This window comes from Trichosurus vulpecula, chromosome 2 (genome assembly GCF_011100635.1).
Source record: "Trichosurus vulpecula isolate mTriVul1 chromosome 2, mTriVul1.pri, whole genome shotgun sequence".
In the NCBI taxonomy this organism is placed as follows: Eukaryota; Metazoa; Chordata; class Mammalia; order Diprotodontia; family Phalangeridae; genus Trichosurus; species Trichosurus vulpecula.
Genome location: NC_050574.1, coordinates 54,402,366 through 54,417,518, shown reverse-complemented (window position 1 = coordinate 54,417,518; position 15,153 = coordinate 54,402,366). Strand labels below are relative to the sequence as shown.

Genomic DNA, 15,153 nt, shown 5'->3' with positions numbered 1-15,153 from the left:
TTGGGGAATGGCTTTTGCGCTTAAATATTTCCATCCTCTATATACTTTAGCCTGAGATAGGGACTGAACCTATTACTTTACTGGTTATGGCGAGCTGCCAGTTGAGGAGATCTCTTTAATGTATGTTGACGCCCACGAGGTAGAGTCTCAGAGTTGTCTAGAACACAGAGATGTTAAGTAACTTGTCCGGAGTCATACAATCAGAGGATTCCGAGTTGAGACTTGAACACATATCTTCTTGGCTTTAAGGCCAGTTCTCTGTCCGTTCTGCCACAGTGCTTTTCTTTGTCTTCCTTATCTGAAATATTTTATAGAAAGATTTTTTTCCTGTCAGTCACCACTTCCTTTCTTTTCCTTGTTGTATTAATTTTGTTCATGTAAAAACTTTGCAATTTTATGTAATGAAAATTATCCACTTCATCTTTTGTAATTTCCTCTGTTTCTTTTTTGGTCAAGAATTGGCCTTCCATTCATAGTCATGACAAGTATGTGATTATGTGCTTGCTTCCTTCTAATATTTTTAATCGCATAAGCTGTCGCATTCAGGTCATGAGTGGCAGTGGCTCAGGGCTCACACTTGCCAGGTCTTTGGAGAGCCAAGGAGATCATCTGAGATTGACGACTTGGATTTATTAAAGACAACTAGCTTTTCCCGGCTATCCATTCTATTTTAGCAATTCTTTTTTTTTCCTGCCAACCTAAGGATTATTTTCATTGGAAATGAAATGAAAATAGTTTCTCAGCTTTACTTTGTCTTTGTCGTTTGTTAACATTGTTTCAGCCACTCTGACCTTTGGTCCAGTGCCCTCTTTGATGCTTTTCTTTTCCCCAAGGTCCCTTTTTTCTTTATCTTTCTTTTTTTTTTTTTTTGTCAGTTCTCAGGTTTTTTTTCTGGTCTTTAGCTCCCTGACCCTGTTCTTATGGGAATGTGCCAAATTTTAAATTCACTGTATTTCCTACCCTAGCTTCTAATGTCTAAATATGGTATTTTAGGATCTAAGGTCCTCCTGTGATTCCACATCCATCTTTTATAACAACCCTCTTCCCTGTCATCCTCTCTTCTGAATTTCATTCTTTCTTTAATTGCTGAACTTTGTTGTGATTGGTTGATCACTTTACTTGACACATCCAAAATAACTTCTCACAAAACCTCCCTGTGTTGTTATTGTGATGAACTTGGCATGTTTTTTTTCTTTTTTCCTTCTTCTTCTTCTTCTTTTTTTTTTTTTTTTTTTGGTAATTGACCATTTATTAACAAAAAGGAAAAATGTTGCCTTTACTTTGATTTGGAAAGTAACATTGTCCATGCATTTGAACTCTTTGAAAATTGCCTTTTAGTATTTTTTTTATTCCTATAGTTACTGTGTATGTTATTGTTTAGATAATGACTTTTTCTTGTGATGGTTGTTAGTTGGCAATTCTTTGCTTAAACTCTTTGTTTGTGGGGATTGACTCTTAATTTAGGTTTGTATTATTTTCCTGAGGATTTTAGGTGTTAGAATATTATCAGAGGTATTCGCAACTATTTTCTCTACGATTCAGATCTTTTCTTCTCTTGCTGTATCTAGTTAAATTTTTCCAAAGTTTTTAAATTTCATGTAATTAATATTTTCTCTCTCTGAATTTTGGCTCTGCCACTAACCATATGACTTTACCTCTGTGGGCCTCAGTTCCTCCATCTATAGAGTAATAGGCTTGGACTAGATGGTCTTGAAGAGCCCTTCCAGTTCTGTGTCTTTGATCTCATGATTTCATAATCTTCGCTAATAGCTCTGATTTTGTTCCTTGTTTTCTTTTAATTCTTTTTTTTTGTCCTTGGTAGAATCTAAGGTGTTTTTTCCTGAATTGTATTGCTATCTTTCATTTTTTGGTATTATCTTCATTTTCTATATACTCTTGCCTTTTCCTCTCTGAAGAGAGCCATCCTTTAGTATACACTGCAGCCTCTCGGGCCACTTTTCCAATCCCTTCTCACACTGGCAGGCAGGGTTCCAAAGGATGGCTGCTTTCTGAGTCTGGAAGTTGTTGGGGGGTGGTTTTGTCATCTCCTCCAGTTGCTTGTTGGTGTTATCAGTTAGCCAGACACAATTAGCTTTTATAAAAAGGTGGTGTATTAAGAATAGTTGATACAAACTTCCTCCCACCTGAAGATGGGGACATTACCCTACTAGCAGAGAGTCTTTGAAGTCAAGCTTAGAGTGGGTTTGAGATAAAGGGATAACTCATAGTTCTCAGAAACCCTTTTGCTGGAGTCCTCAAGTTGTTTCCATTAAGTATAATGTAGCCTTTCTGCTGGGCTATTTGTAGAGCCTTGGAATTGCCTTTCCTTATTCTGTTCAGATTCTTCTTAGCTCCTAATGCAAAAACTGCCAGTAGCTGTTCTAAGACTGTTAGGAAGGCCAGAATCCTCTGGATCCTCTGAAGTTTGAAAAGGCCTAAGTACTTCCTGTGGCCAGGGCTAGAACCCCAGGGTCTCAGGTGGCTGTTGTTTCATAGATAACCCACAGATCATGTGAATCATCAGGTTTCCTTAGCCACTACTAATATACTTCTGGTGAAATGGCTCTCTCTCATTCTTTCAGTGACTTTTAAGGACTTCTGAGTTGAGATCTGGGTGGCTAAGTGGCTTGGTGCCAGGCCAGTATCAGTTCAGATCTGACCTCAGACGCTTACTAGCTATGTGGCCTTGGTCAAGTCACTTCACCCTGTTTGCCTCAGTTCCTCATCTGTAAAATGAGCTAGAGAAGGAAATGGCGGACCACTATAATATCTTTGCCAGGACAACCCCAAATGGAGGTCATAGTCAACCCCAAAAAATTTAAGTCTAAATCCAAATGATTCCTCTAAATCCAGTAGTTGGTTGATTGATTCAGTAGAGGCATTTAGGCCTTGTTCATATCTACTTCACACCTTTAGTGACAGATGTCTGAGGCTAGCATCTTGTCAGTTTGTTTAAGTGGGATAGGTTGTGTAATTTACTTGATTTCTACTCTTAAACTTGGAACAGAATAAACAAAAAAAGACGAAATAATAAAGAATGGCATAACTTGCCATATACATTAACGGAGCCTGAGTATGTGCAATGTTCCATGCTTAGGGGAGTAGTGGTGCTGTATTTTCTCATCATTTTTTTTTAGAGCCGAATTTAGTCATTTTAATGTCACAACATTGTTTGTTTTTCTAGTTTCCATTTATATTGTAGGTATTGTGTGTATATATATATATACATATATATATACATACATATATATATATATTTAAAAATTTAAATTTTAATGAGTTTTTATGTTGTTATTTATATCATCATCATTATTCCCGCATCTCTCCTTTCCCCTTCCCAGAGAGCTAACAAGTAGTACTTACTAAAGACAGAAAAAGAGAAGGATAAAAAAGTTCAGCACGATTGATTGATATATTGAAAAAGTTGCATGTCCATGTAACCTCTGTGGACCTCCCTCCTGTCTTCTCTTCTCTCTCCTTCATCTTCATAATTTTGCTATATTCACTTTTGATTTTTTGGTGGTTTTTCTTTCTATTTCCATTGTTGTAGTCACTATGTGGATTGTTTTTTTTTTTTTGTTTTGTTTTTTTTTGGTTCTGCTTACTTCACTCTGCATCAGTTCATATAGATCTTCCCAGGCTTCTCTGTATTTGTCACATTCATTGTTCCTTACAGCACAGTAATATTCTACTCTATCGTTGTTTATAATGTTTTTCTGGTTCTGTATACTTCCATGTTGCATTAGTTGGTAGAAGTTGTTCTCTGAATTCTTCATAATCATCTTTTTTCTCTGCATAGTAACATTCTTTTCATGTATATACCACAATTTGTTTTACTGTTCCCCAGTCAGGACCTTACATTGTTTTCAGTTGTTGTTACTACAAAAGAGTGCAACTGTGAATACTTTGAACATATGGAACTTTCCCTTGTTCCTCCTTTAAAACCTGCTTTGGGTAGATAGCTAATAGTAGGCTCTCGGTATCAAAAGTATGGACATTTTGTTCACTCTCTTAGTGTAGTTTCCATTTTTTCTTTAGGATGTTTTAATCATACCATAGTTCCACAAACTGTGTGTTGATGTATGTGTCTTTTTCTTTTATTTCCCCAAATTTTCATTTTCATTAATATGAACTTGATATACCAATAAACATGAATATTTATAATGAAATAGTGTATTTCTGTATGAACAGAAAATAATGTATATGAAATAACAAATTTCTGTTAATGCAATTTCTGAAAAGTGTATAATCAATTCAACGCATATATGTCTAAGGCTGACCTGCTCATCTTTGTCTCCCTCTGAAATTTCCTCTATTTTTGTCTGTACATTTAAAAATGTTTCATTGGTAGGTCTTTCTCTCCTTTCCTCCCTTCTCTTCCACTCTCCTCATTCATTACTCTCCCTCAGCCCCTTTTCACTCCCCTGCCCCTCCCCCATTAAAAAATACACTTTTCTGTTCTAACATGTTAGCACACAGCAGAACAAAACAAACAAAAACTTTGTCACCTCTTTCTTAGGGGGTAGGAAACACACTTCAGCATTGGGCCTCTGAAGTTGTGGCTGGTCACTGAATAGATCCTAGTTCTTAAGCTTTTCACAGTTGTTCTTTATACTGAATGTTGTATTTATTATATAAATTGTCCTAATGGGGGAGAAGAGATATGAGGAAGAAAGTGGAGCAACTTACTCTTTGTTGTGATGGGTACAAGAGAAGGGTCTATAGACACGGAAGAGTGGGTGGAGGAGTGGGCATCTCATCAGTCTCATACTTATCTGAACCAGATAAAGGAGGGCTGAAAAGACACACACATACATACCCACAGAGCATTTTGTATGAAAATACTTTAAATTCAATGAGGATGCAGGCAGGAATGGGAAGCAAGACTTAAAGAGGGAAGGTAAAGTTAACATCAAAGAGAAAATCATAAAGGGATTAAAAATGGAGAAAAAAATGCAAGTCAGAGATGAGGGTTTAGGCATGGCAGAGGGGTCAGATAAGAATTACTAATTCAGATCAGGCTGCTTCTTTTCTGTACCTTCTTTGGATGTGGGGCTGGAAAGGCGTGGGGAGGAAAAGAAGAGGAGACAATGGTGGAGGGTGTGATACAACAGTCATAACTGGGAACTGGAATGGAAGAGGATAACATTAAATCAGAAGAAAGAATCCAACAGTATGTGCACTTGAAGGTATACTTGAAACATAAAGATTCACACAGTCAAAATAGGATTGTATTTAGAAGAATTCATTATGTTTCAGGCTAACAAAAGGGCTGGGGAAATGGAAGGGAATGAAAACTTGTTAAGCACCTACTATGTGCCAGCCTCTGGGCTAGGTGCTTGACAAGCATTATCTCATTTGATCCTCTCAGCAGTCCTGGGAAGTAGGTGCTGTTACTGTCCCTGTTTTACATGGAGGAAACACAGGCAGAGAGAGGTGAAGGGAATGGCCCAGAGTCACACAGCCAGGAAGTATCTGACTCCATATTGAAACACCAGTCTTTTCGATTCTCTGCTTAGTTTTCTGTCTGCTGTGCCATGTGCTAGGCATATGCCCCAAGAAGGTCCGTGATAGTTTTAAAAAGAAAGGCCCCTTCATGCCAGTTACAGCAATACCTTTGGAGGTGTTCCCACTGGCTGTACTCCTTGGATTTCACTCTGTCATCGTTGTGTTCCCAGGAAAGCTCAACACCAGGACCCTCCTCATCCTGGAGAGGGCACTAGCTTTGGTACTCTTACCTCTTCAGCACCCTCAGTTGCCTCTGCCCCTCTGATTGCAGGGTGGAAGAGCAAAAACCTCCTCCATTTCAGGAGGGCTCAGGGCCCAGCCGTTCCCCCATCCGTCGCATTCCTCGGGCAGCAGCCCCATCATCCTCACCGGAGCCAGGTTCTCCCATCATGTGCCCCCATTCCCACCTCCGTCTTTTCAGCTTTCTTTCCTGGGTCTTCCCCATTAGATCCCCTCCCCATCATTTGTATTCTTAGCACATAGCCACTGTGCCAGGCATAGAGCAGGTGCTTAATAAATGTTTATTAGGTTGAATTGGCAAAAAATTGGAAGCAAAATAAGAAATTATGAATTTGATGAATATAGAGAAGCATGAAGAGAAATGAACTTACACAAAGTGAATTAAACAGAAGCAGGAATACAATATACATAATGACTGCAACAGCGTAAAATGAAAGAACAGCCACCAAACAATCAAAACTATACTGCAAAATTAGAATAACCAAGCTCATGATAGCTCCAAAGGAAGGATGGGAAAAGACACTTCCCCTGCTTCTTGGTGGCAGAAGTAGGGGGACGACAAAGGGACTTTTCCTCTTTCTTACTCTTTATTATAAGGTATAAAGGATGCCTTTCTTGGCTGAGTTGGGGATGGGATATATTGGGAAACATTAGAGTTGTAGAAAGAAATCATGGCAATAAATACTCATTTTTTAAAAGAGAATCTCAACAAATCCTGACTCAGGTGCCTCATTTCTTATCTCTACCAAGTCTTCATGAGAATCATCTATACACACAGAGGGCATCTGAGAAAGGGTGGATCAGGGAGCCAGGAAGGCTTTCACAAATGTTATTTGATAGCCATCCATATCGAGAAAGATGGAAAGAATACAAGATCTTACTGTGCTTCTGATTTGTTGACTATTAAAACAGAATATGACTCAGTAGAGCCAAATGCTGCCTTAAAACCTTCTCCACCAACATAGCTTCCAAGCCTGTATCAAAATCTTACAAGATTCCTTGAAAGATAGAGCAACAGAGGCCATTTTGTTCAAGAGTGTGAGTATAACTATGAAATAGAAAACAGGGATGAATTTGAGATAAAAAATCTTGCTTCTGTTGTGGAGCTTAGCCAGAACACAGTTCTAGTGCAAGAGGGATTTCCTGTAGAGCCATCTATTTACAGATGATATATGCTTAGAGACTTTCTCAATGAATTCTATGATTTCCTTAGAGTTTGGCTTAAGTCTCAAACAGAAAAACCAAGTGACTGAACAAAATTCATCATCTAGACTGTGACTGGCTTTTCTATGGACAAACTAAAGAGGTGTGTGGGTGTGGGTGTGGGTGTGGTGAGTGTCTCCTGTTAACTGATGGTGAGCTAGGCCTGTAGCATTGTGTAGTGCTTTTAAAACCTTCCCCTTTCTGCCTGAAGCAGAGGTCCATCAGTATTCTTCCTCTGATACCCTGTGGTCGTGATTCGTTGCATACCACAGCCTCCTAAGGGTGATAGGTGTCACCCAAAGAGCTGTGGAGTGGCTCACATGGATATCAGCAGGCTCTAACATGTTACCCAGGAGAAATCAAGTAGAAGGTAGTCTCATAGAGTTGGATGCTTGGAAAAGTAGTGGACTGCTCCAGTAGCTGGGGCAAGGGATATCAAGTTCTCCACTTGGATCTTTCCTTGTTGGTGTTTATGCATTGCCAAGAAAACTGGAGGAAAGCCTCCATCATCTGGGGCATGGCTGCCCAACTTTAGGTTTTTATTGAAACAATAGACAATATATCTTGATTTGCCATTTTAGTGAGAGCTCTGTGGTAGCTCGGCTTCTCTTATTAAAGCATTTTTGTAAATTTCTATGCTTGTAGGTGGGCAGCATGCTGGCGGCATTTTGGACAGCCCTGATCTGGGGTATGCCTTTTTTTTTTTCCTTTGGCCAGATTTCCAGAAGAATAAGGAAAAGAGTAGCAAAGGATAAGAGGGTGTGGGTAGTTTATGACCTGCTCTGTTGGAGGTCTAACCACAATTGAAGATAATGCCTAGAAGTACATACTTCTCTAAGTGCAGGTTATAATGCCCGTCCTCAGTATTTTGTAGGCTAAACAGCCACAGTTCTTATTTACTATCTGTGTTCACTTTCTTGTTTGATGCACTCCAATATCTACCAAACATGAATCGGTTAAACCCCTCCTGTATGCCAGGCACTGTTCTCGATGCTGAGGATGCAGAGACAGAAGCAAAGGCCTCATGTAGCAGCTGACACTTGAGTTGAGATTAGAAGGAGTTGATTCTGAGAGGAAGAGATGAGCAATGGGATGCCTTTCAAGCGAGGGGGACAAGCTTACGTATAGGCATAGAGGCAAGATGGACTAGTGTGTGGGAGGAACAGCAAAAAGAGCCATGTGGCAGTACCGGAAAGGGAAGCAGAATGATGTCTAATGTGGTGATGAAGGCCTTTAAGTATGAAACCTAGACATCTTGATTTGCCCTGTCAGGGGGAGGATTTGGTAACTTCCGGAGGGTGCAGTTTCAGGTGAGTCATGAGGTCACCAAAAAGATTGCAAGTTGAGAATTGAGTGAGATAAGAACTAGAAGGGTACCTTGTGTCAGCCATCTTTTTGTAGGAGTTTGAGAAAAGGAGGAGAAATTCTAGATTATAGCTTATGGTGGGAGATGGTGGGCCCACGAGAGTTGTTTAAAGATGAGAAAGACCTGGGTGCTTTGGTTCAGTAGGAGAGATTGAAGGTGGGTTGGGAGATAATCAAGGGGTAGTTTGCTAGAGGAGATGGATGGATGGGGGAGAGTAACAAGCTTACCTGTAATGGGGTTGGCCACGCTAAGAGAGGCTTCCTCTTCATCTGAGACCAGAGTATAGAAAATTCAGCTTTGTGGCAAGGCATTTTGAGATGTGTGGTAGTGAGGAAGAAAGACTAGTGAGGTCCGATTTCTCTTGAGAAGTTAAGGGCTGGCATGGTGAGGGAGACTTTAGGAGAGAAGAGAAAATTTAAAACAGCTGTTGTTGACAGTGGGCAATAAAGAATCAAATTTTGTTCAGCTGTTTTTCAGTCGTGTCCAACTCTCCGTGACTCCATTTGGGGTTTTCTTGGCAAAGATGCTGGAATGGTTTGCCATTTCCCTGTCCAGCTCTTTTTACAGATGAGCAACTGAAGCAAACAGGGTTAAGTGACTTGTCCAGGGTCACACAGCTAGTAAATGTCTGAGGCTGTGTTTGAACTCATGAAGATGAGTCTTTTTGACTTCAGAGCACTCTATCCACCTCACTGCCTAATTGCCCCAAAGAATCAAATAGGGAAGAATAAAAAGTACGGCTTTATGGCAGTGATTGCCCAATTGAAACAAGATAACATAAATATATGCTAATTGACTTAAAGTCTGGCATTTTATTCAGTGTAACGTTTTCATCATCCTGTGCCTGTGCAAAGAAGAGGGGGATCACCATTCCTGTTGGATTATTTTGTCGTTTGAGTTCTTTTGAATTACATTGTCATAGTCACTGGGTAGGCAGTTTCCCTGGTTCTGCTTACTTTGCAGAAGTTCATATAAGATTGCCCATGCTTTTCTGTATGCTTCATATTCATTTTAAAAAATAGCTATTGATATCTTTTGTTTTTTCATTACCTAAATTTCCTCGTGTAGCTTTCCTGTTTCCAGAGAGCCATTTCTTATAACAAATTTTTAAAGAAATTGCATCAGTTTGTGTCTTTCCCATATTTCTTCACATTGGTCATTTCTTCTAGCCCAGTAAGTATTCTATTCCATTCAGTGACCAGAGCCCTGGGCCTGGAGTAAGGAAGACCTGAATTCACATATGGCCTCAGGCACTTACTAGCTGTGTGACCCTGGACAAGCCACTTCTGATTGCCTCAGTTACTTCACATATAAAAAAACAACCCTGCCTCCCAGGGTTGTTGTGAGAATCAAATGAGACAGCATTTGTAAAGAGCTTAGCACAGTGCCTGGCACACAGTAGGCCCTTAAATACTTCTCTGCTTCCTTCTTTCCACGATTTGTTTAGCCATTCTCCAAAGAAGAAATAAAATCAACCCCATTTGCTGATGACATGATGGTTAAGTAAGAGGATCCTAGGGAATCATTAAAGAAACTAATTGAGACATTAATAGCTTCAACAAAGTTTCAGGCTGAAAATAAACTTATGAACCTCAATAGCATATTTATGTGACAACAACAAAGTCCAAGAGGCAATAGTAAAAGTAGTTCATAGCTATTCAAAGCAAGCACGGAATCTGTGAGGTATATGGGATTCAGTCCACCATTGTACGTACAGTCAGTATTTGTGTGTGCTTAATTACACAATATTCTTCTAAGGAATAAAGATCACTCAAATAGGAATATTCAGTGTTTGCAGCTGGACTGTGCCACTGCAATAAAAAGAACAATATTGCCAGAGTTAATTTAGAGAATCACAGCAATCAGACTGCCAAAGGAAACTTTATAGAACTTGATAAACAATCACAAAATTCATTTAGAGGGACAGTTAGAATGTTAGTGAGGAAATAGTGAAAGTAGGAGTAGGATTATAAGGGAATGGCATCTCCAGACCTCAAACTATAGTACAGAGCATCAGTAATCAAAAACATTGGTTAAAAATGGAAAGTAGATCAGTGGGACAGATGAAACAAAGGAAAATCGGAAATAGTGACACTCCAACCCAGTGTTCAGGAAACTCTACAACATAAATCCTGAGGAAAGAGCCCCCGATTTAACAGGAGCTACTGGGAAAACCGGACTTAGAACAGTACCCGAAACCATGTTCTACAACAAATTAAAAATGGACAGGTGATCTGAATGTTAAAGATTGGACCAGTATACATCGTTTCTTACAGCATGGTAACCTTTCATTACATTCATCCACCACAGCTTGTTTAAAGATTTGTTTGATGGGCATCGACTTTATTTCTATTTCTTAGCTAGTCCAGAAGATGTTCCTATAAATGTTTTGGTGTATGTGGGCCCCAAAGTAATATTCTAAACACACAGGTTTGACGGTGTCCTCCCCTGTTGAATAAATTACAGCGGCTTCCCATTCATTGTCGCATCAGATATAAAAGCCTCTATTTGGTCTTTAATGCCTTTCACATTTTGGCTCCAACCTACCTTTTTAGGGTCCTTATTTACGTTACTCGCCCGGTGCCCTTTTTGTCTCAGCCACATCATCCTCCATCTGTGGTCTCTGTGCCTTTGCTGGAGGCCTGGGGTGGACTGATGCCTCACCTCTTCCTCCTAGAATTCCTACTTTCCTTCTAAGTTCTACTCAAGCATCACTTTATATTTTAAGCTTTTCCTGATGCTTGGATCTGCTAGACCTTGTCTCCCTCCCAAAATCAACTTGCATTTACCTATCGTCTTCCCCTAATCCCTGGTGTCTACAATAGTTCCCAGCCTCTAGTTCTTGCTCAGTGAATGCTTACTGATTGATTTCTAGCTCAAACTCCTGTGGATGGACCTGCTCCCACACCATGCTGGATAAGTAGCTCACTTTATCATGCCAGCGGTTCTCATCTTTTGGGGTTTTTAAAAGTACCTGATTGCACGGCAATGATTTTTTTAAAAAAGTAATGTAAATGACACCATTATACCTGTTAGAAACGTGATCTCATTGGCTCTTCACAACAGTAGGTACTATTACTGTCCCCATTTTACAGATGAGGAAACCAAGGCAGAGGTGAGGTGTCAGCAAGCTAGGACGTGTCCGAGACCAGATTTGAACTCGGGTCTTCCTGCCTCGGGCCTGGTGCTGTATCCATTGGGCTCCTAACTACCTCAGTTTGCTCCCCTGGATAATGAGAGGGGAAACTGTAAGTTGTGCCGTAGCTCTAAATCCTCTAATTGCAGCACGACTTAGTTGATGAAAGCAGGAACTTGGCTTTGTCTGGGTGTGAGTTTGTATGCTGCCTTTGGGACTTATTAGCTGTATGACAGTGGACAAGTCCCTTGACTCCTCTGCACCTGTTTTCTCATGTAAAATGGGCACATTAATGCCCATAAAACCTAATTTACTTGGTTATCATGAAGCGCTTACAAGTGTGTGTTAGCTTTTACTTTTATGATTCCAGTAATCAGAATAGAACCCTGGAGGAGTACGTAATTCTGGTCCATAAAGATATTAAAGACATCTTATCTCTTTATGTTTATTCCTTGTTCTTACTAGTTGTCAAGACTACAATGTGGGCCATACTTCATTTCTGGCCATTTCATGAAATAGTACAACTTTGCTATAGAAATGGTAAAATACTGTAATTTAGTAGTCTAAGTTCATAGATTCATAAAGATCTGGTTGCTAATATGATACTTTTACTAAAAGTTAATTTCCTCACAGGTAACACAAGTAGCAAGACAACCTGGACCTCCCACCCCTTCCCCTTATTCAGCACATGAAATAAACAAGGGACATCCAAATCTTGCGGCAACCCCACCAGGACATGCGTCGTCGCCTGGACTCTCACAGGTAAGTGAGGCTGTTGTGTTAGAAAAGTTGCCAGTAATATCTTTTTTGCTCCATGTCTTTATTTTCTAAGCCATGTTCTTGTCCATGGCCAGTTTGTATAAAACTCTGTGCAGGTCGAGTGCCTTACACCATTTGGATGGAGGGTGTGAGTGTCACTCTGCACTGACCAGTGACTGTTTGGCTTCTTATTTTTATCATCTCAAGTTTTTTTTTTTTTTTAAAGGTACAGAGATCTTTCTTTCATGGTTGGTCTAAAAACAAGACCCATGGCACATGTTTATCACACGTCATAGCCTTATGTAAAGTAAAACTTCCTAAGTTTTTACATTTTGTGTAAGCCGTTGTACCCTTCTCTGTGGAGGTGGAAATGTCTGACCAATTTGATTGTTAGTCAGTCATGCTGGGATTTCTCATTTTTAAAATATGTTAAATTATTGTAGATTAGGGCACTTTGGGACCTATTTCTTTTGAGGGCAGATAGAAAGCATAGAGGACCCAGAAAAAGAAGCTCTGTTTATAGTAATTTACTGTATCGTATTGATGCCGTGTGAACCCGGGTGCATATTTTAACTGTGGGAATTCGTATATATTGATCCAAATGCAGTTTTGCTTATTCTCCTTGGGAGCACTGAAGTGCATTTGACTATGTTTGTTTTGCTTAAGAGTTAACCATTGATCCTTTCATCATAAGAATGTTGTGACACTATTTAGACCACGACCTTGCCTGCATCCACATGGTGCTGCCATCAGGTGACCTGACCTGCTATAGACCCTATCTCCTTTATCTGTTTATGTAATGATTTTCATGTTAGAGATTTTTATGGGAATAATGAAAATTTACTTCACAACATTTAATTGAGCCTCCCATGTATTGTTGATTTTCATTGTAAGTTGGTGGTAAGGATTAATTGTTTATAGTGTAGTGTATGTGATCTGGAAAGGAATATGCCTTATTGAATGTTGGCTTAAAATGAGCTCTGGGAATAGTATCCCTGATGATTATTGTTAATAAAAGCCCATGTGGTGCTTATCTTTAGCATTTTTTTTGTGAGGCTGAAGAATACTAATATTATTGCCTCCGTTATGCAGATGAAAAAGACTAAGGCCCACCAAGTTTTAATGATTTGCTCAAAGTCCCATTGGTATTGCTCATTGAATCCAAGGCAAATCTGGGTCTATTCTTTGTGCTACATTATACTGCCTGAGATTACCGCATATTTGTGTTTGAAGCCTGCTGAAGATAGAATAATTTCAGTTTCAGCCTTCATGGGAGTTCTTAATGTATTCAGTAGGCTTGCTTTATTTTTTCTCTTAAAAATTTATTATTTATTTTTAATACTTTCCTTTTTAAAACGAGTTCCAAATGCTCTCTCTCCATTCCACCCCTCCCCCCACCCACTGCGGAGGCAAAGAAAATAATATCATTAAAACATGTGAAATTATGCAAAACATTTCTGCATTAGCCATAATGCCAAGAAAAATTTAAAAAAAGTAAGAAAATTATACTTCAGTTTTCACTGTAAATCCCTCAGTTCTCTCTCTGGCGATGAATAGCATGTTTCATCATGAGTCTTTTGGAATTGTCTTAGTTCAACTAAAAAATTACTTGAAACAATCTACAACTTTAGTAAAGTTCCAGGATATAAAATAAACCCAAATAAATCATCAGCATTTCTATATATCACCAAAAAAGCCCAGCAGGAAGAGATAGAGAATTCCATATAAAATAACTGTAGACAAGATAAAATATTTGGGAGTCGACCTGCCAAGACAAACCCAACAATTATAAAACACTTTTCACACAAATAAAGCAGATCTACACAATTGGAAAAATGTCAGTTGTTCATGGGTAGGTTGAGCTAATATAATAAAACTGACAGTTCTACCTAAATTAATTTACTTATTCAGCGCCATACTAATCACATCAACAAGAATTATTTTATAGAGCTAGAAAAAATAATAATAAAATTCATCTGGAAGAACAAAAGGTCAAGAATATCAGGGGAATTAATGAAAAAAAAATGCAAAGAAAGGTGGTCTAGCTGTACCAGATCTAAAACTATATTATAAAGTGACCATCATCAAAACCATTTGGTACTGTATAAGAAATAGAGTGGTACATCAGTGGAATAGTCTAGGTACACAAGACAAAGGAGTAAATGAATATAGCAGTCTACTGTTAGGTATGATACTGATAGGTATGATACTGATACTGTTTAATAAACCCAAAGATTCCAGCTTCTGGGATAAATAAAAACTCACTGTTTGACAAAACTGCTGAGAAAACTGGAAAAGAGTGTGGTAGAAACTAGGCATAGACCATCATCTCACACCCTATACCAAAATGAGATCAAAATGGGTACATGATTTAGAGATAAAGGGTGATACAACATAAGCAAATTAGGAGAGCAAAAAATAGTCATCCATCAGACCTATGGAGAAGGCAGTAATCTATGCCCAAACGAGATGGAGAACATTATGACATGCAAAATGGATAATTTTGATTACAATAAATTAAAAAGGTTTTTGCACAAATAAAAGCTATGCAGCCAACATTAGAAGGAAAGCAGAAAGCTGGACCAGTGTTTCTGATAAAGGCCTCATTTCTAAAGTGCATAGAGAACTGGAATTGTCTTGGATCATTTTGTGGATCAGAGTAGCCAAGTCTTTCACAGTCGATCATCATCACAACATTGCCGTTACTATGCACAATGATTTCATAGTTGTTCTCACTTCATTTTGCCTTGATTCATATTGGTCTTCCATGGTTTTTTTTTTTTCCTGAAATCACCCCCTTTATCCTCTTTTATAGCATAATAGTATTCCATCACAATCTTATGCTACAACTTTAGCCATTCTGCAGTTGATGGGCACCCCCCCCCCCCCAATTTCCAAATCTTTGCCACCAAAAAAAAGCAGCTATGACTTTTGCACACTT

General features: G+C 39.0%; 1 protein-coding gene across 3 annotated transcripts in view; it reads left to right on the top strand.

Moving 5' to 3' along the window:
• Nucleotides 1-15,153, top strand: part of EIF4G3 (eukaryotic translation initiation factor 4 gamma 3) — a 385,863-nt gene that overhangs the window by 111,472 nt on the left and 259,238 nt on the right. For 2 of the 3 annotated variants that reach the window (XM_036742704.1, XM_036742703.1), the window contains exon 1: nt 12,145-12,215. The gene's annotated coding sequence lies outside the window, so the exon portion shown is untranslated. Of the gene's footprint in view, nt 1-12,086; nt 12,216-15,153 lie in introns of those variants that run through there. The other variant, XM_036742705.1, reaches the window with a different exon arrangement.